The sequence below is a fragment of the Protopterus annectens genome, chromosome 5.part1, assembly GCF_019279795.1.
Source record: "Protopterus annectens isolate FY-2018-M chromosome 5.part1, PAN1.0, whole genome shotgun sequence".
Lineage (NCBI taxonomy): Eukaryota > Metazoa > Chordata > Ceratodontiformes > Protopteridae > Protopterus > Protopterus annectens.
The window spans coordinates 502,277,342-502,298,262 of record NC_056736.1 but is presented as its reverse complement, the minus strand read 5'-3'; positions in this window follow the sequence as shown (position 1 = coordinate 502,298,262).

The window sequence follows — 20,921 nt, the reverse complement described above, 5'->3', positions numbered from 1 at the left end:
GCAGTGTGTATGATTCTGCGGTCATGCAACTATTCTCCATTTGCATGGGTGCCATGAAGTTAGCCACATCTGTTTTTAGGAGCCCAAAGTTAGTTTTGGAGAAGTTTTTCATGGTTGTTACCTTTGCTGTGGAGATGGGAAGGATGTGGTTTTCCAAGGTAATTAGTTTGTGGTCAGATCTAACCAGGGAGGAGTTGACTACCGGTGTAGAGCAATGGTCGCCCATGTTAGTAATGACCATGTCAAGGATTTTGCTACCTCTAGTGGAGGTAAGAATGAGCTGATCCAGGGCACTGGAATTAATGAATTCCAGGAAACATTGGGCTAGTGCATTGGTACATGAGTAACCTTCCCAGTTAATGGAGGGATAGTTGAAGTTGCCCAGTATGAAAGGCTGGACCCTAATATTCTCCAGGGTGCTTAGGAACATGGAGTGCAAGTCTTGGGACATGGTTGAGGACCCATAGCAGGTTATGACCTGAATTGCTGTCTTATCCAATGTTAGCTGCACCTACGTATCTCTGATGCATTATGTTGGGCTACCAGTCTGGAGGTGTGCACATCCTTTATGAATATGGAAACACCCCCACCTTTGGAGCTCCGGTCCAAGTTCTGGGGCTGAAAGGTATGACATGAGTTATAGCCTGGTAGTGCAGGGGTGCTTTATGCTGCCTTGAAACAGGTCTCTGTTACAGCACAAATGTTGATGCTCTCCATTTTAAGGAGTGCTTTGAGCGAGTGCATTTTGAAATTTAGACTTCTAGCATTGAGCAGCATAACCCTCAGACTGCATTTATTTGTAGCTGTTAGGGTGGTAATTTGGTCTTTGGAACACCACCTAAAAAAGGCACTATAGGGGTGGCAAGAGCCTTGGCCAGTATATGGAAGCCCAGGGGTGACAGATGCAGGCCATCTCTGGCAAAGCATCAAGGTCTGTCAGTCATGTCATCCCAGGCAGACAGATACTGGATCCCCTTAGAATGACTGCAGAAACTCAGCCAATTATTGATATCAGTAATTTTCTGCTTGCACTGTGGTATCATTCTGGATGATGGTAGTATGCTGGTCAGGGCTAGGGTCATACCCACCTAGGTTACATAATCCAAGAGCTCCTCCGTGTTTCTTTTCATGTAGTCAGGGAGGTACACCTCAGGTCATTCACACCCACATGTACAATGACAAAGTCATATTTGTACCTGTTGTTGAGGGACCTGAGTGCATGCGTTATGTGGTGGATCCTGGCAGCTGATAGGCAGCTGACTGTTACTGTCTCCTTATTCAACTTAGTGAGTGGGACATCAGTGTGCCTCACTATTGAGTCACCTATGACTAGTGTGTTGGGCATGCTGTTTTGCTTTAGGGGCTTTGGTTGAGTGGCACACTGTTTAGGAGAGTTATGTGTCTCGTGGCTAGTGTTGTGTTGTTTTGGTTGAGGGCATTTCTGCCTTGGAGGTCTCTGCTGTTTGGGTGGATTTTTATTGAAAGCCTCCACGAAGGTGAGTGTGTGGCTTGTGTTTTTATGTGAATGCAGTGCTGGTGTGTGTTCTGGAGGGCTATGTGTTCCATGTGGTGTGGTGTAAGTGTTGACCTTCCCTTGACCAACTATTCCAGTCTTGGCTGGAGAGTATGTAGCTTCCAATTTGGATATATAAATGCATCTCTCACAAGTCTGAGTATTTGTAGGTAAGAGGAGAGGGTTGCAGTGTACATGAGGCAGTTGCTACATTGCCTCAGGATGTCCAAGTTCACCAGGTTAATAGGAGGAAGCACAGGGAACTGACCTTTAGACATGCCTGGAGGGGTGGGTATTAATAATAAGTACTGGAGCTTTTGCCTAAATATTGGGATAAATATGTGGAAGAGAGGAACTGTACAATTGATAACCCTTTTTCTTCAGTGGGTTACTGTGCTTCCATAAATTCAACAGTGGAATTACAAGAAGTGTGCAACAGACTGGAAATGTTAATAATTAAAGAAATGAATGTGTCTTTGAGCATCATTAGTCTGAAAAGGTATTTAGAACTTGATATTACCCCTATCTGCATGCCTTTAAGAGCCAGTGAACTCCATTTGACCCCACAGATGAGGATGACAAGAAATGTCTGGCTCGTTTGGTAGCAGCAGCACATCGCTGTTCAACTGAATGGATAAATATATTAGTTGAACATGATTCATGCAAACAACACAAGATTATAAAATATATGCATAACTGGTGAAACAAATGAGTGTATCATGTCTTAATGCTACCATTTCTGAAATTAATGATAAATTTAAAATCTATGAAATGGAACTGGTAGATAAGAAGAAAATAACATCTCACTGCTATTTATGGGACTTCATTGTGGTATGGCATTTTTATGAAGTAATCAGAAGCCTAGATGGCAGGCAATGAATTTACATAAGAATGCAGGTCATAAGAAGCAGCAAGTGGTTTTGTATCTTTCCTCTGAAGGCATGGGTTATACTATCGAATGGGTGAGTGGTGATAATTATTTTCCTCCAGTTCCAGCAGCACCGGAGCCATTACATTTGGAACAATAGTTTTGGAATTCCACTGTAAAAGGTAAACAATTTGATAATTCAAATAATAAACGAGGGAGAAATGGTAACAATATTTCAACAGAAGGGCAGAAGCATCATAACTGCAAGAAAAGTAAATGGGAATAGAGGGGTGAAGAAAGACTAAGTACTGACTGTTGGACCTCTCTCTAGCAATGGTTCTGGTTCTTGTTCTATGGTGGATAATTTATTGGGTTTTGAACTAACTAATGAACATTTGGCTGTTTTACATTTGGGACTTAAGTTTATTATGACTGTTTTCCAACATCTGCATCTACTTATGAGTGACATTTTTCAGTTGGGGAATAAGTTACATGTATTACCTTTCACAAACTAATGAAAGTTTTGACGGGGAGATTTTTAATGATGAATTTAATAATAGTAATAGTGTGGATGATAACTTTCATTCTTGCACCTCTGATGTGAATGAGTTAAATGTAGATTGTTTATTAGATATGTTGAAGTTTAAGTGAAAAACCTGTCTTATTTCTCCTTTTGTTCATGAACATATTAAACAATTTTCTGCAATATTTAATTTTGCAATTGAGAATGATTTTAATAAATCAATGGCTGGCAAATGTAATGTTGAGTCTAATTTGACAAAAGTTGAATGGTTAGCTTTAAAGGATTTATGTCTTAAATGCACTTAAACTTCAATATATCTAATAAGCAGTATACAAGAACCAGGAGCACAGGAAAATAATTTTCTTGGGTGGCGAAACCAGGGTACCTTATTAGCTAGGCTTATATAAGCCCTAGGGCCAATAGCCTAGTACCTACCTATGAACCTATGAAAATCATTTTTAAACCAGCTGATAAGGGTAATAATATAGTTGTGATGCATTATAAGCAGTATATATGCATGTGTTACTTAATTTAGAAGATCAATTTACTTATGAAAAAACTAATATGGAAGTATATAATAAAGCTGTTAAGCAGTTTAAAAAATATTAGAGATAGGGCAAAGGTTAGAATATTTCACTACGGAAGATGTTGATGACACATTTAATTTTCAAGGCTGCAGTATTGCTACATTTTATTGCTTACCTACAATACAGAAGAACTTGGCTGATCCACCTGGCCATCCCATTGTTTTGGCATGTGGATATTTTTCACATAATATAGATTTCCTTTTACATGAATCGTTTTTTACATGAGTATCTTTTTTTTATGTGATGAAATTATCTTCATATATTAAAGATACCACTGACTTTTTCAGTAAAATCTCAAGGCTTAAGTGGACTTAAGATATGTATTGGATGACTCAATGTAAAAAGCTTATACACAAGTATCAAACATGCTCATGGTGTAGAAGCTTTAAATAATTTTTTAGGTGATAGTCATGTTTTCTGATTATATTATTTTTTATTGTATTTTTGTCTCACCAATATTTTTTCCACTTTTAATAAAGAAATTTATCATCAAATTCAAGGTACAGCTATGAAGTCTCATTTTGCTCCCATGTATGCTAATTTAGTTATGGGATTATTGAAGACTGAATATTTATATGGACTTGATTTTGTGAATAAATAAGTTATTAATTATTTTAGATATATTGATTATTTGATATTTATTTGTAATGGGGTAATGATGAAATTGGTCATTTTTTAATGATTTACAAAATAATAGGTATGATTTTAAAGTTGATAGCTTACTAATAGGAAAGATAGTTTCTTTTCTAGATTTAAAATTAGAAGTGTTGCATGATGGAAAAATAAAGACAACTATATGTAGAAAATCCGCGGATGGTGGTCAATATTAACATGGTAGTAGCTGTCATCCTCCTCACCTGATTTCTTCCTTACCTTATGGAGAATTATTAAGTCACCATAGAACTTGCAATGAAGATTCAAACTTTCTTAATGAAGCCCAAAAAACTATTAGTATGTTCACTGCTAGGGGTTATAGGAAAGATTTAGTGATGGAATCACATCAGAAGGTTATTAACGGGTATAAATGTGTAGAAACCCAAATTAATAGGAGTTTGGGTGTTAAAAATAATAACAAAGTAGTTAATCAAAATAAGAAAAATATATTTTGTAACAATATAATGTACATTTACTGATAAATTAGTTAATTTGCTTAGATATTATTGGCAGTTTTTGATAAAAGAAAAACATTTTTAATTTACTTAATAATACTCCCCTGATATCTTATAAATGTGGACATAGTATAAGAGATATGCTTGTACATAGTTGTTTTATTCTTCCCATCACCCAAATGAATATACATCAAAGTGATTCTTTGGTTAAAACCTTTCCTTGTGGCAAGTGTAGTAGTTGTAAATATATAGTGCGTATTTTTGATAGAATGAATAATTTGTGGTTCCATCCTATTACACAATTTTCATGTGTGCCAGAGGGCATTATTTATGCCTTTATGTGTACTTGTAATTTATTTTATATTCATGAAACTAAGAGTTTTTTTAAATATAGGTTACAGGACCATATTGGGGACATAAAAGACAGAGTTGAGAACCATATAGCTAGACATTTTAAGCAATGCCATCAGACTAATAAATTATTATTACAAGGTACTATTTTAGAGTAAGTGCTGGTTAAATTTGGTGAAGATAATTTACTTAAAGGCAAACTGTTATATAAAGAGACTGTGTATATTTTAAAATGTGGTACCCTATCACCTCGGGGTTTAAATGTAGAATGCAATTGGAAGTATTTAAGTTGATTTTAATTTGATAAATGTTTTTAATTAAGTATAATTGGTTAATTTTTTCAGGATTTGTATATAAGCTGCTGTTATTTAACTTCTGTTTTATACTCCTTGAAGGCTTATACTGAGCTGCTAGAGTTCAATAAAGTTTTCTTTTTGTGCACCTGTAGCCTTCAGTTGTACATATGTTTTACTACTTTTTCATTGTTTTTGAGAATGAGAACTGGCCTTCTGGCCTTAGCAGTTAAAAGACAACTGACTTTTGTAATGGTAGTTAAGTTGACTGAGGGCTTTTTCATTAATTGCGAGTGATATTTTTATCTGTGTGTCTTGGGGCGGGGGAGGACATTTCATGCCAGGAAATATTTTCAGTTTTTAGCATAGTCCAAGCAAAGTGACAGCAGCTGTTTTTGTATTTATTAGAAGATTATTATTATAAAACCATTACTAGAGCAGTCTGAAATCTGACTGAATATTTTTTGAATGTTTTCTATGATAGAAACAGATCTGAAAAAGCAATGTCATCAAAAACAATATAATCTACAACTGTGGGACTTCATGGGGCAATTCACTGATGAAGCATAAAAACAGAACAGGACCAAGTACTAAACTTTGTAGTACTCCAGATTTGATAAATCCAAAATAATATAGTATAATATAATATAATATAATATAATATAATATAATATAATATAATATAATATAATATAATATAATATAGTTAATTAACTTTTTTTAAATTATAAAATGTGTCATTGAATATAATTTCCTAACTATTGATATGTTGGCTGTCATATGACAAAGAAAGAATCACAGTACTGCTGTCATAGAGTGGCACATGCAGTGTCACTTACAAAGGGCAGTATATAGCTGAAAAATATAGAAGGCACTCAAGCCAATAAAGGCAGATTTCTGCATGTCACATACAGACTCCATCTGGTGGCATCATAGCCATAAATGAGATACTGACAACACATCAAAGATTTGCAGTTGCCTGCATCATTTAAAATAATGGTCCATGTGTATAGGATAAATAGACATGGCTACCATTTAAATCTGTGGCATGAGTTATTAGAGGTGATAATGTAAACTCTGGATCCTACACAGTTTGGTTTTGTGAAGGGTAGATCATGCCTGCTCGACTTGGTTGACTTCTTTGAGTCAGTCACCAGAGCTGTGGATGAAGGTAATTTGGTTCATACAGTCTACCTTGATCTGGCCAAGGCCTTTGATACCATTCCCCAATCAGGAATCATAGAAAATCTCACAAAGCTAGGCATCAACCCCTATACCACTAGGTGGGTTGCAAACTGGCTCACAGATAGAACTCACAGTGTGAAAGTAGCTGACTCCAAGTCAGACTGCTGAACAGTCATGAGTGGAGTCCCACAGGGTTATGTCCTGTGTCCTCTCCTGTTTGGTACCTACTTCTCTGAAGTCCAGACCAACACAAAGAGACTCTGGCTGACAAAGTTTGCAGAAGATTGCAATTTGGGAGCTATTATTAACTCCCCAAGTGATGTTGACATCCTACAGAAAGGCCTCAATGAGACCAACAACTGGTATCAGAATCATGGCCTTAAGCTCAATGCCCAAAAATGTGTCGTCATCCCCTTTGGGAAAAATCCAGTTCCCTTGAATTACTACATTGATGGTAGTCCACTGAACACAGATTGACAGCAACCTCTCTTTTGACCACCACATTGCCACTGTGGTCAGAAATTCCTTCTATGTGGCACATCTCATTACTTAGGGTTTTGGATCCAAGAAGAAAGAGGTCATTGTCTCCCTCTACTCTTCCCTCATTCGGCCAATCATCAAGTACAATGCCCCATTTGGGATGTACCTCACTAGACACCTGCACCAACTGGAGAGGCCGCAAAAGTATCTCACAAAGAGAATCCTGGGCCTTAAACACTTGTCCTATATGGACAGACTCAAAAAACTCCAAATATTCTCTGTCTCATATCGCCTACTTAGAGGCGATCTCTGCTTGACTTACAAAGCCATGTCTGACCCTCTGTTAGAAATGCTACATCTAAAGAAATCCCAATCCCTCTGCACCACATACTCCAGAGACCTTAACCTCATTACCACAATCAACAGAAAATGCTGGAGGGACAGGTTCATAACCCAGAGACTGCCCATGCTATCGAATAGACTTCTCATACATGTCAAGCAGAGCACCTCACTGGCCCTCTTGAAGAGGAATCTTGATGAGTGGATGGGAAATAGAAAATTCACCCCAGGGATCACTCCAGTGGCTCAGCTCGACAGAGGCACTAGGAACTAAGGTCATGTGGCATGATGCCAGGGTAACCTATGGGCTAGGCTTGTAAAGGCTCCAGGGCCATTAGCCTAGTACACACCTATGAACCTATGAACCTATAATAGCTGTAATGTTTGGGCAGTGTTGAGTTTCACAATATAGCACAGTAGTTGCACATTGCTAATTGTTAGCGTATGTGCTACATCTCATAGAGATAACTCTTATATTCCTGTGACATGACTCATATGGCGTATTGCTGTTATAATATGTGGTTAGAATGTAATAAAAAGCATGATATGGCACAATAGTTCTGTAGTGACAATTCTGTGCATGTGTACTACATTGCATAAACAAGACACTCATATTCATTTGTGGTATGTTTCATTAAGGATATAGTTATTATAATTGCAACTCTTGGGCAGTATGTAATTGCTAGTACAAAATGGCATACTAGTTTTACAGATGCTATTGTAAAGATAAGTGCTATATTGTGTACAGTAGTTTATCTATGTAGCTCATGTGTGTCCGCCAAGCATTTACAGTGCTGACTCTGATGTGAACTTGGTGCTGACACTTCTTTTATCCATAGAGCATCTGATTCTAAATATGACAAAAAGTGTCACCCCACTGTACTCAGTCTAGGCTTGTGACTCACAGACGTAATTTCCTTTCCTTACATCAGTCTATGTGACTTGTAGTGTGGGCACACTCCTGCTGTGTTTTGATGTTCATATGGGTCAGACTACTGCATGTGCATCACTGCATGGTATGTGGCTGCTGCCATATGGTATCCTAATTATCCGAGAGTTTACCTTCACTCCTCATCTTCCAAATTTAAATGGACATTGTTTTGCCTTGTATATCATGCTTGTAGATCACTATCTGCTCTTGTTGCCTTGCTGTGTTTACCCTGCAGGCACTATTGTTCATTGCACACTGATACTTTTTCCTTCATGGCTGTATCCACTGGTATGTTTACAGTGTGCCACTGTACTCAATCAGTATACATCTAACACTGACATATGACAAAACACTGGTTCTCGTCTCGGTTTTGCCATGTCTTAAAGATTGTCCTGGTTTCTATACTGTGATGAGATCCCATCCCCAAACTACATTGCTTTGGGTATTTACTGTTAGCCCCACTCTCCTTTGCTTTTGATACTTTCATGCCCATACAGTTCCATGCCTTGTGTTTGCTTGTCCTGCTCCATTTTGTATTGCCACATGTGCAGTACTGTACTTGCACAACTATCAAAAAGTACCCTGTTGTGTGGCTAGAAAAACTCCAGCACTGGATTCTTCCTGTGTGCATTGTGCATTATAATAATTTCTCTCTGTAATTTATAGCCTTGCACAACGAATCGAGTACTTTACTTCATGGAGTTCTTGAACTGCATATTCTAACTCTAGTGGCTCTATTTGGGCATTGAGTTCATGTTGTATAACTTGCATCCCTAACCATCATTTCAAATCTATCCATGTAATTTCTCAACTATTCTAATACTCTCACTTAAAATTAGTTAAAACTGTATTCCTGCCACTGCTGACTGTTTCCTGTTAGAATTCTTATACTTGCATTAAGTTATTGCTTATATCAGTTGCTATTTAATATGATTTATTTAAGATGTTTTTTTTCTATTCTCAGTCTTTAACATTTGTTTTACTGTATAGTACTTAGCAAAAAATATCTTAAACTATAAAGATTAAGGAATACCACACTTGCTTTCACTTGTTAAATATAGCCCACTCACTTGTAATGTATTTATGTAAAACTGCTGGCCATTATGTACACTATAGTGCTTCAACATTTAGGTCATAGTCATACCTCTCATTTGTCTCTGATTTTGCAAACTTTCCCTGATCTGAGAAGTCACAAAGGATTACAGTCAGTAGTGCCAGACATTAGGATTTCATATTTCTTGTAATTTTCAAAATATGTGTTGATGCAAAACTGTTGTTCTTAAAGCATTTTAGGTAAATTAGAATGTTTAAAACATTTCCCTAATGTTATATCTTGTTCTCCCTATTGCTTTTGCTTTATCCAGAATTCTTGAACAAAAACTGTTGAGAGATATGGTCACATTGCTGACTAGTGTATAACTCTGAAACATCATTATGCATTGGTGCAGTGGCACTCACTGTGCATTGTTATAAAATTAAGAGAACACAGAGCAGCCACAGCTTCATGTAGCATTCATTTCACTTACACACTCAGTGCTGCTGCCATACTGGATGTGATTTGGGGGATGGGTGGTATGATACCTGGTAAAGTGGATAACAAGACACAGTTGTGTACCTTATAAATTAAAAAGTAAGAAAGATGCTCTGGACTTGAGAAGACTGATGCAAAAATATGCACAGCAGGCTGTGTGCTCACATGCATACTATATGTGGTGCTGAAGGGGTTAGGGCATATTTCAAAGGGGAACTGCAGCTCTGAGATGGTACAGATCATTTCAGCAATGCCTTCCACAAATGTGTGTGTTGTATATGTGTGTTTCGAAATCTCTCTCTCTCTCTCTCTCTCTCTATATATATATATATATATATATGTATATATAAACACACGCACACACACACACACACACACACACACACACACACACACACACACACACACGCACACACACGCACACACACACGCACGCACACTAGCCTGAATATACAATGTTTTTAATGCCAGCACAAGTGATCGAATAGTCATATGATCACAGAATGCCAGCATTTTTCAGTGGTAGGTCACAATACAGCAGAGATTGGGATTTGCCCTTTCCCCACTGCGATGTGATTATGGATTTGGCATATATGAGTAGCACGGGGTGCAGGAGGGCTTTGAAACCTGCAAAAAATGCTCTTTTTTTTGTTTTTTGTTTTAGTTTTTGTTTTGTATTTTTTTTCAGTACTTCAAATTTTGATCTTTTTAGATTGATAAATTCAGATTCAACTTTGTTAGTTTTCAATTATAGGTAGCATTTCTGTGTGTGCGTGTGTTTATATATATATATATATATATATATATATATATATATATATATATATATATATATATATATATATATATATATATATATATATATATATAGCTATACAGTAGATATGTATGTTAGAATGCTAGTATGCATGCATGTATATGTGTAGATATAGATTGATTTTAATGTGTCAGTATTCATGCGTGGATATGTGTGTGTATGTATATATCTATATACATATCTATCTCTCTCTCTCTATATATATATATATATATATATATATATATATATATATATATATATATATTCTGCTGTGTATGATCAAACTACTTAATGTATAATTGAAAACACCAACAAAAAGTTCAAACATACTCAGTACCAAAAGCAACAAATGTCAAATGATATAATATCAAGAAAGGAAAACTTGTTCCTCTCCAGCTATTAAAACTAACTCCCCATTACATTAGCCTCAAATTCATCTGAGCAGTGGCAGTGTTACAGGAAGGTTTTTATGAAAGTAAGGTATAGGGTTAGTGTTCAGGGAAGGGATAGCATTAGGGTTAGGGTTGCAACCCATTCATAAAGAGAGCAGGGGAGCTCCACCTTCCTGAAATTATTTTATTTTAAATGAATAAGAATTTTAGATAACTTTTTTTGTTGAACATGATGAAGATATTCTTGCTTGTTTCAGTGCTCCAAATGAAAGATTCCAAAGTATACAGAAATGCATTTCAGCCTTTACTAATTGGCATTTTTGAGAAGGCTCTGGCCTTATTACCATTTATGGCAAAATGGTAACCATTGCACTCTGTTCTTTGATCTAAATTACTTTTGAATTATACATTATTGCTAAATATATTTTTGGAGAGTAACAGTTCACCAGCAGCTTTACAAATACATTTTCAGGAAAACAATCGCAAGCTGAAAGCATTTGCTGGAGGTAATGTTTGTCTTGTAAGTTATGTAATTATATAAGCAACAAGATATAGTATAAATAATTATTGGGGGTAGTGGGGTTGGATACTGAAGTACAAAAATCTTCTGCAATTTCTGCAAAACATTTCCCAACTTTTTGATAATATTTTCTGCAACTTTATAGTGTACTTGCTGATAAAGTATTAGTATGGAATGTACAAGTAAGCATAACATTTATACCAAAAAGGAGGAGCAGTCAGTTAGACATAATTGCTTTATCTTATGTGTGTGAGATGACTGGCTACCTTTGTGTGTGTGTGTGTGTATATATATATATATATATATATATATATATATATATATATATATATATATATATATATAAAATGTAGTGTTAGCCTGCTTTATATATTGAAGAATGACTGAGTATCCAAATGGTTTCTGCTTTTAATAAAGCATTTATTAGACTGTCCAGCGTTTTTACCTTTTATTATTTTTTTTATTTTTTAAGCGGGTAGAATCTCCCCTAGGCCCAGAGAATTTTCTGCTCCTCTCTGTTTACATGTATGTAGAAAGTACAGTCTATAGTGATTCCAGCTAGCCTATCATTTGTTGGCCCTGTGACTTGATAAAATTGGAAAATATTTTGATTTACTACCTTTTGATGTCTATTCTGATAGAAATATGTATAACAGATTCCACAGTTGCACTACAGCCAAGGAATTTTGTTACTCTGGGAAACCGTAAAGGTTGCAGTGTTTTAAAAATCTAAAGGCAAGCTCAGGGAAATCTCCTTTAGTACAATTTATGAGCATAGCTGAGATGGCAAATGTCTGTGAATGCTGGACATACAGCGATCTGTAATAGGCTCCTACTTCTTCAGTATCCACTTCCTAGAAGTGAAAGGGGCTGACAATGAAATTGGGACTGGAAATGTTTGCTGTTGAATGCAACTTAAGTGGAATTGTTAAATTTCCCCTCAGGTAACCAGATAAGCCATTAAAGTTTGGACTGTGCAAACTCATGGTGTGTTAGTGATGTGTTTATTTTAAATGGAAAAAATATAATATAGTTATATCTGGGCAAGATAGCACCTCCGTCTTCTTACCACATTGCTGGCATCCTCTGAAGACAGATATTTACCAGTGGCAATATTTGTCTTTTAAGCTATATCGTTATGTAAGTTGCAGGATATAATATAAAGAGCTATAGGGATAGTAAGGTTGTTGTATTTGTTAGTTCTAGCCTTTGAATGAGAATTTTGGTATCTATATTTGTACAAATCTTTCTTTTAATCACAACGGCTCAGTTATAGATGAAAGTCCATCTTTGTTGCTTAGCTTATCTATAAGACCCCAGCAGTCTTACTTCCATTTATTGGTGTACACCTTTCAGAATGTACCTCACAAAAGAATTTAACCAATATTAAAAACCGCAAAAATGACATGACCAAGTCATTTCTGGATTATGTGACCTAAGATACTTCATTAAGATTAAAAGTGATGTCCCTCTACTATGTTTTAAACAGGCTCTTGAGGAGTGAATGCTGCTTAGCCTTTTGAGCTCTAAATACTCATATGAGTTTATCCCCTCTACCTTTGAAGAGCAAACAGTCCAATACCCTTGCCAAAGACCTTAACCTCAACCACAAGGTCAAGAACACCAGCTGACGTGACAGATTTATAGACCAGCACATTCTGTGCCTCTAGAATAAATTACATCTACATGTCAAACATGGTGACTCCCTATCTGTTTTCACTTTGTTAATGCATGAGAGAACCATACAAATGTACCTTAAAGTGTGGAAATAATCATCTTTGTAAGGGCAATCAATAAACTCTCAATATTAGGAGAAGTCAAAACTTCTTGATAGCCCTTCAACTGTAACCTTAGTATGAACCTATGAGTGTTTGAACAATTGTTCATAAAACAATGTCTTAAACACGATTGAGAACACACTTCCCCTACAACCTATCTACAAATATAAAATGAAGTATTCCTGTTGAAGACACGTCTCCATGCATCCCCATAATGAGGAATGCCCCCCACAGCTAAACTTATACTACTTCCATAGTCCAACAACATTGTAAAAGGAGAACGTTTTCATTAAACTACATTATGGTCCTGTGCAAATACTGATCCTAATGTGCCTAGGAAACTAAACTTCTATATGTGCTAATGTGATATTTTCACTAGTTGGTTTCAGGCGCTTATAATTTGACCAAATGGTCAGTGATCATCTAAGTCATACACATCAACATAACCTTATTTGGTGTGCTTGTTTAATGCTGCTGTTTTATTATTACCTTGTGCAGAACCCACTTAGCTGGCAGGATTTGTTTTTCACATTTTCTGTCAACCAGTTAATTGTGACTTCTGCCATCATTAACAGCCATTCCAATGATATGCAGCTTACTCCTTTGATGTGTTACTTTCCTAATTCATTAGGAGGCTTTCTCATCTTATAGAAGAAAGAATATGCTGACATAGATGAATTGAAGAAAGTAATCTAAGATTCCAGTATGATATTTTTTGCACCCTGCATAATCACTACATATTATCATTTGACAAAGAGGGTGCAAATGTGAATGAGATGAACCATGACACCATGAAAAAAAATAGCTAGTGTACAGTGGTAGAACATATCTTATAGTAAGGAATTTTTTGGGGGAAGGGGGGCTTGTAATATTCATGTAAGTTATTCTGCAGCCATGACTTGTGGACTAGGGAACATCAGACAGTGTCACTGTTCCTACTCTTTAAGTGACATTATATGACCCTGGATTTGGATGTATGTCACTAGAGTAAAGTATAGGGCTGGTAACCATAGCATGCCAGTCTTGGTATAAAGCAACAATTTTATGGCACTAGAAATTTTTCTTTGAGGAAATGTTGACTTCAACTGCAGCAAGACAGGAACAGTTTTGATATAGCTTTTTATGTGTGTGTACTTCAGAAAGTGGTATAGGACAGCTTGTGAGAACAGGAGGAGAAGCTGTGAAGTATGATAGAAGTGAATCAGTAGTAAAGTGTTTACGACAAGCAAACATTACCTCATTTAGGAAAATGGTACAAAGACTACAAATGGTCCTTTCGCAAATGTAGGCATTTAGCTGAATACTGTAATACCTATACCTGGACAATACAGCAAGAAGCGTATCTGTGCCTAGACTGGAGGGATGAATACAAGGCTGGAAGAAATGTTATTGGCAGACTGAGTTGTAGGATTATGAATGCATTTTACACTGTTTAGGTTGTCTGGGATGATGCTTAGTCTGAGATTGCACAGCAGATCAATTAATATATAGTATGAGAACCTTATAAATAACACAATTAAGAAAGCAGGTGGTACTAGCATAACCCAGCTAGGGAAAGAGATGTCTCTGAAAGTTTGACTGCATGTCCTTGGAAGGAGCAAGGGGGAGACAGTCATTACTGTGCAGGTATTAGAGGAGACAGTCTAGTTATGAAGACAGAGATGCATGCTCCCAGCAAGTAAGCTCCAGCACTATAATGTTATCTCTTTATCTTGATTAATAACCTGATAGATCATGTTTGTACAGCTGCTATAAGTGACAGACAATGCTCTGAATAATGAATAAGATCCAGCTTTAAGGTGACTGGTATGCAAATTAATAGATTCAGTGCCTTAGTATTGAGAGTTTCAGCTGCTTTACAAGCAGCATTACAAGTTTGTGAATAGCTCAGACACAAGCAAAGAAGATTGAGAAGACCCCGATTAGAAAGCTAACTACTGTATGACTATTTGCCAAGAAATGGAAATATTTATATTAGGTTAACAGCTTTTACACCAAACTTGTCTTCTTACAGACTATAATAGCCTCTGGCTTACATAATATACATATATGTACTTACAAACTCAAGTAAGATGTTTTAAGTGCTTTTTGTAGTAGCAGTTTGCTGCCTTATAATATGGTCTTTGTGAAATAACTCTGCAATGCTTTTGGCAAGCTTTAGATCCATTTTAGCTTACACATGAACAATAATCCACTTTGCTTTAGTAATATGACATTTGCTATTTTAAAACATTTTGGCATTAACAGCTCTTGTGAATCACCATGGTAATTTGATTGATGGGTTGACTGCAGATGGTACAGGGGAATTTTGCATTTGCACGTGTAACAGTAGTGGACTGTGAACAGTGTAGTACTCATACCTTTTCTGCTGCTTAAATGACAGAATTAGCTAGCACTTTAGTACAGGTGTATTTTTTTTTATAAAAGCACAGATTTACTTTGGTTATTATGTTTATATCATTGCTGCCATTCAGAACTGTAAGGTGTCTGGATTAGAAGCTATCAGCTTAGGTGATATCTATAGTCCAAGACTTTGCAGCTGTGCAGTGGTTATCCATGAAGAGTGCTGCTATGTGTATATGCAAATAAGCTAAGTGCAGGTTATTTATGTTGGATTAGGAAAAGTGAAGGCATTTTGAAAAAAAATGCACCTACTTACTGCAAAAGTGCAAATTACCTAAAGTTAAGCATTAGGTACATACAAAGTACTATGAAAAATCCATAGGCTTTATATTACTTATGTTTTCAGATATTATGGATGAATATAGCTATGCACAGTCATGCTTGAAAGACATAAGACAAGTGGCAGATTGCACCACTGTTGTTAATATTTTAAAAATTTAAAAAGGTTTAAAATGTTTTATATAGGAGTATCCTTATATGAACACCCTGTTGGTTATCATAAATAATAGAAAGGGGTTTGCCGGAAAGATTGAAAAAGGGGTGACACAGCAGGAACTCATCAAGACGGTTGTGCTGGAAGAGGTGGGATAGGAAGGGCAGAATGTTTTTGGCAAGGAATAGACCCCCTATTTTATAGAAGTGGGTAGTGGGGGTGGGATATAGGTAAGAGGTTGTAGGAGAAAGGCTAAGGGAAAAGAGTTAAAGAGGACTGGTGTCAGTAGGAGTCCCATTTCACATATTCAGATATTTCAAATATTTCTGCTGTCAGTTGGTAGTGTAATGGAGGACCCTGATGTTGAGGGGGTAGGGGTCTGTGGGGGTGGGATGGTCAGCACCAACTGTGATAGCATGTCTGAATACACTGAAGAGAGGTTTCAACTGGCTGAATCTGTCTATACATGACCTGTTCCAGCACATCCTCAACCAAGTCCCAAAGCCCCCATTCAGTGAGGCTTGCCAGGCTGCCATGTGCCAAGGCACCTGCAAGACTAGCGCCACCACCGTGATCCTTGAGGACATCCCTGGACTGGAAGAAAGTAAACACTCCCTAACCTGGGAGCTACATGCCTGGGCTGCTCCTGAGGATTTCTGATCTGTAAAAAAAATGAACATAAATGGGAGAGAAATAAAATAAAAAGGGAGAAAGAAATGCATAATTAATATAAGAAAAACAAAGTAAAAAATAGAAAATATGCACAATAAATTCAGACATCATGTTATACAACATTCAGTTTCTTACTTTAAAATATTTGTATATATCTTTATTGAAACGATGTATGGGAAGTGCTTATGTAGACGTGGGAGTGCTGGAAGTGTTTATGAGTATGTGGAAAGAATGGTATGAAAATTACTTATGCACACTTTGGAAGAAATTACATGGGAAGCGTTTATGCATACTTGGGAAGAGAGTGAATTGCCAGCAAGTTTGGTGAAATTTATATTTTGCAGTCTACTACACAAACATAAGTGGTCATTGTTGCCTGATATGCATTTGCTTGCAATATTGTACTGAAAATATCCTTTTTAAATACTTTCATCTTATAAAATCAGTGTTGGGAGTGCTGGAAGTGTTTATGAGTATGTGGAAAGAATGGTATGAAAATTGCTTATGCACACTTTGGAAGAAATTACATGGGAAGCGTTCATGCATACTTGGGAAGGGAGTGAATTGCCAACAAGTTTGGTGAAATTTACATTTTGCAGTCTACTACACAAACACAAGTGGTCATTGTTGCCTGATATGCATTTTTTTGCAATATTGTACTGAAAATATCCTTTATAAATACTTGCATCTTATAAAATCAGTGTTAAGTCAGAATACTAGACTTATATAATAGCATATATTTTACATTTGGTTGCAGTAAGGCAATAAATGCACTATCATGCTTCAATTACCATGCTTTATAAATACTTTCTTTGTATATATTAATGAATTCAGTTAAAAGCAGAATACTGCACTTATATACTGACATATCTCTTACACTTGTTTGAAGTAATGCTTCAGTTAGGCTTTATAAACTATTTATTTATAGATATTAATCTTCTTCTTCTTTCGGCTGCTCCCATTAGGGGTTGCCACAGCAGATCAACTGATTCCATTTCTTCCTGTCCTCTACAACTTGCTCTGTCACACCAACCACCTGCATGTCCTCTCTCACCACATCCATAAACCTTATCTTAGGCCTTCCTCTTTTCCTGTTACCTGGTAGCTTCATACTTAGCATCTTTTTCCCAATATACTCAGCATCCCTCCTCAGCACATGTCCAAACCAACGTAATCTTGCCTCTCTGGCTTTGTCTCCAAACCTTTCAACCTGGGCTGAGCCTCTAAAATACTTATTTCTAATCCTGTCCATCCTCGTCACACCCAGTGCAAATCTTAACATCTTTAACTCTGCCACATCCAGCTCTGACTCCTGCCTTTTTGTCAATGCCACTGTCTCCAACCCATATAACATAGCTGGTCTCACTACCCTCTTGTAGACCTTCCCTTTCACTCTTACTGGTACTCGTCTGTCACAAATCACTCCTGACACTCTTCTCCACCCTCTCCATCCTGCCTGTACTCTCTTCTTCACCTCTCTTCCACACTCACCATTACTGTGAACTGTTGATCCCAAGTACTTAAACTCATCCACCTTATTAATGAAAACAGTTAAATACACAATGCCAATAATATCTATTTTATTCATGATTACCTGCTATTCAACCAGCCTTGTGATTTTCTTTCCTGCTGACATTTGTTATATGGGATTTCCTTCTTGGCTAGAAAGAGACATGAGACAGCTGTTCTTTACCTGTATTTCATCACTTTTTAGCTTAATATTACTAACAGCACTAGTAGTAATATGCAAGGAATTCCATTCACTTCTATGCTTGCTTGTTATGTGTTTGCTTAAATATTTATTAATATCTGAATCTTCATATGTTCCAGTCTTCCCTTGATTGCAAGTTATAAGCAAATTGTTGCACTTTTGAGAGGGTGGTAATTTAGAATGCTATGTTTTGTATGAAACAGCTTGTGAACTATATTCAGGCAGAATGTGTTTGCACAGAGAAAAAAATTGACAATTCAAGGAAGTTTTCAGTTCCTTGACTGTACAAAAATGTGTACTTTGATAGTTTTCTGCCTATTAATTATAAGCATATAAGGGATGATTTAAAAATGTATACAGAAGTAATACAACATGTCGTGTCACTAAAGCTTGTGCTTGTCATTTACGTGACACTGCAACCCCCCATCTCCACTCTGACACCTCAGATGTGATACTACATTTGTCTTGTATGTGCAGTAAATATTGTAGAAGAAATGACTGTCTTATACAGTTATTATATGAATTAATATTTTTCTAGGCTATACAAACAAAATCCTTTCTTTTCAAAAACTTTCTGCATGTAATTTAACTACTACCAAAGACAATGTAATATTAAATGAAATTATTCAGAAATGCACACTTTTTATATTTTTTTTCTTTCTGTAAAAATATGAGAACAAATGGTTGTGTACTCATGCAGATGTATATCTGTGATTTCCAGACATATGCAAACAGACTGTTATTTTACTAATAAATATCAGATTTGTATTTATACAGGCAACTATGTTCTCGTATAAACATTTAATATAGTTGTATACAGATGCAGTTCTGTGTATAGATATGTTTATGCTTCCTTTTGCAGTATTATAATAACATTATGGGTCTATATTATAATAGCGAAAATCCCTTTAAGCAAACACGAAAACAGTGACACGTATTGCGCGAACCGCGAATATGCCAAATGTACTATATCGGGAAATACAAAAAGTCGAATCCCCATAGTCGGCCAACTCCACATCCCACTACATATTGCCTACCCAAACAAAATAAATAAACCACATACATACATACACTAACCAAAACCCTACTTCTAACCTTAAAGTAAAGCACCAAAACCCTACTTCTAACCCTACACTAAACCTTACATTACTATCTATGCACTTACCTTAACCCGCACCCTAACCCTGAGGTCCGTAACTATTGCACACTTACCCTACAGCGATATACCAAAACAAAACAAATAATCCACACACATACATTTAACAAAACCCTAATTCTAACCCTACACTAAACCATACATACATTACCTATCTATGCACTTACCTTAACATGCACCCTAACCCTAAGGTCCATAACTATCGCACACTTACCTTACCGAGCTGTACCGCAGACGGGCCAACCATGACACTTTGACTTTTTGAATTTCGTGGTTTCTTATGTTCAACATACTCGCGGTTCGAGCAATACGTGTCAGTGTTTTCGTGTTCGCTTAAAAGGATTTTCGGTATTATAATATAGACCTTAACATTATAGATAGACATTTGCAGTTACACATATTTTTTTCTACCAAATACCTTCAGTTATACACACTTCTTACAGTTTATGTTTTGACGTATGTTTAGTACAACCAAAAATAAAATATTTACTATAGAACTCTGGCCTTCTCACCACTACCTAGTTAACCCACTCAGCCTGCTGGTCAGGCCAGTGCTTTTGTAGGTCATACTACCTATGGTGGCACTGGTGGCTGGGAATGGTGATCCCTGTTGGGTATGACAGGTGCTAACACATCTCCTACTAGATGTCTGCATTTTTCCATTGAAAGCCACGGATGCATGCCTAGATCTTAACCTTCGACTTAGTCGAGATTACATAAAGCTGACAAATGACTTTTTTAAACCAAATATGAATGATTTGCCTAATGATATTAATAAGTTGGATCAAGACATCATAACCAATGAATATTTCTCTACTTATCCTAAAAATATAGATAAACATTGTATAATGTTATTTGTGAAAGATGTTGGAAGGCTAAAAAGCAATGTAAACTGCAAAGGGACATGACAGATTTTAAGGATAATATTTTTTGTGATGATATTTTATTCATGTTCTGGACATTTGTCTGTTTCATGTATGAATAGGTTCATAGCCTCCCAGGTTTATACAAGACTAATGACCACCAGGGTTTTTACAAGCCTAGAAGTGCAACTTAACCCAGGTTTGTCCCTGAGTTCCTTGGATGCCTATATGGTGGTGTATGTTAGTAAAGCGGTAGCTAAGGGTTATGTGGTCAGTTGGGGATTAATTTACTTACTGTTGACCTCTGTCCATCAGAGACATGGGGGCCAGACCAGTGGTAAATTTGCAAATTCTCATCCAATTATCACTGTTTCTTTTAAAGAGGGGGATGAACTCTGTTTCATGTAGATGGGGGAGCTTAATCCATAATGCAGTATCCTTTCAGACATGCATTGGTCTCTCCAGCATGTTTTATTTGTGTTGT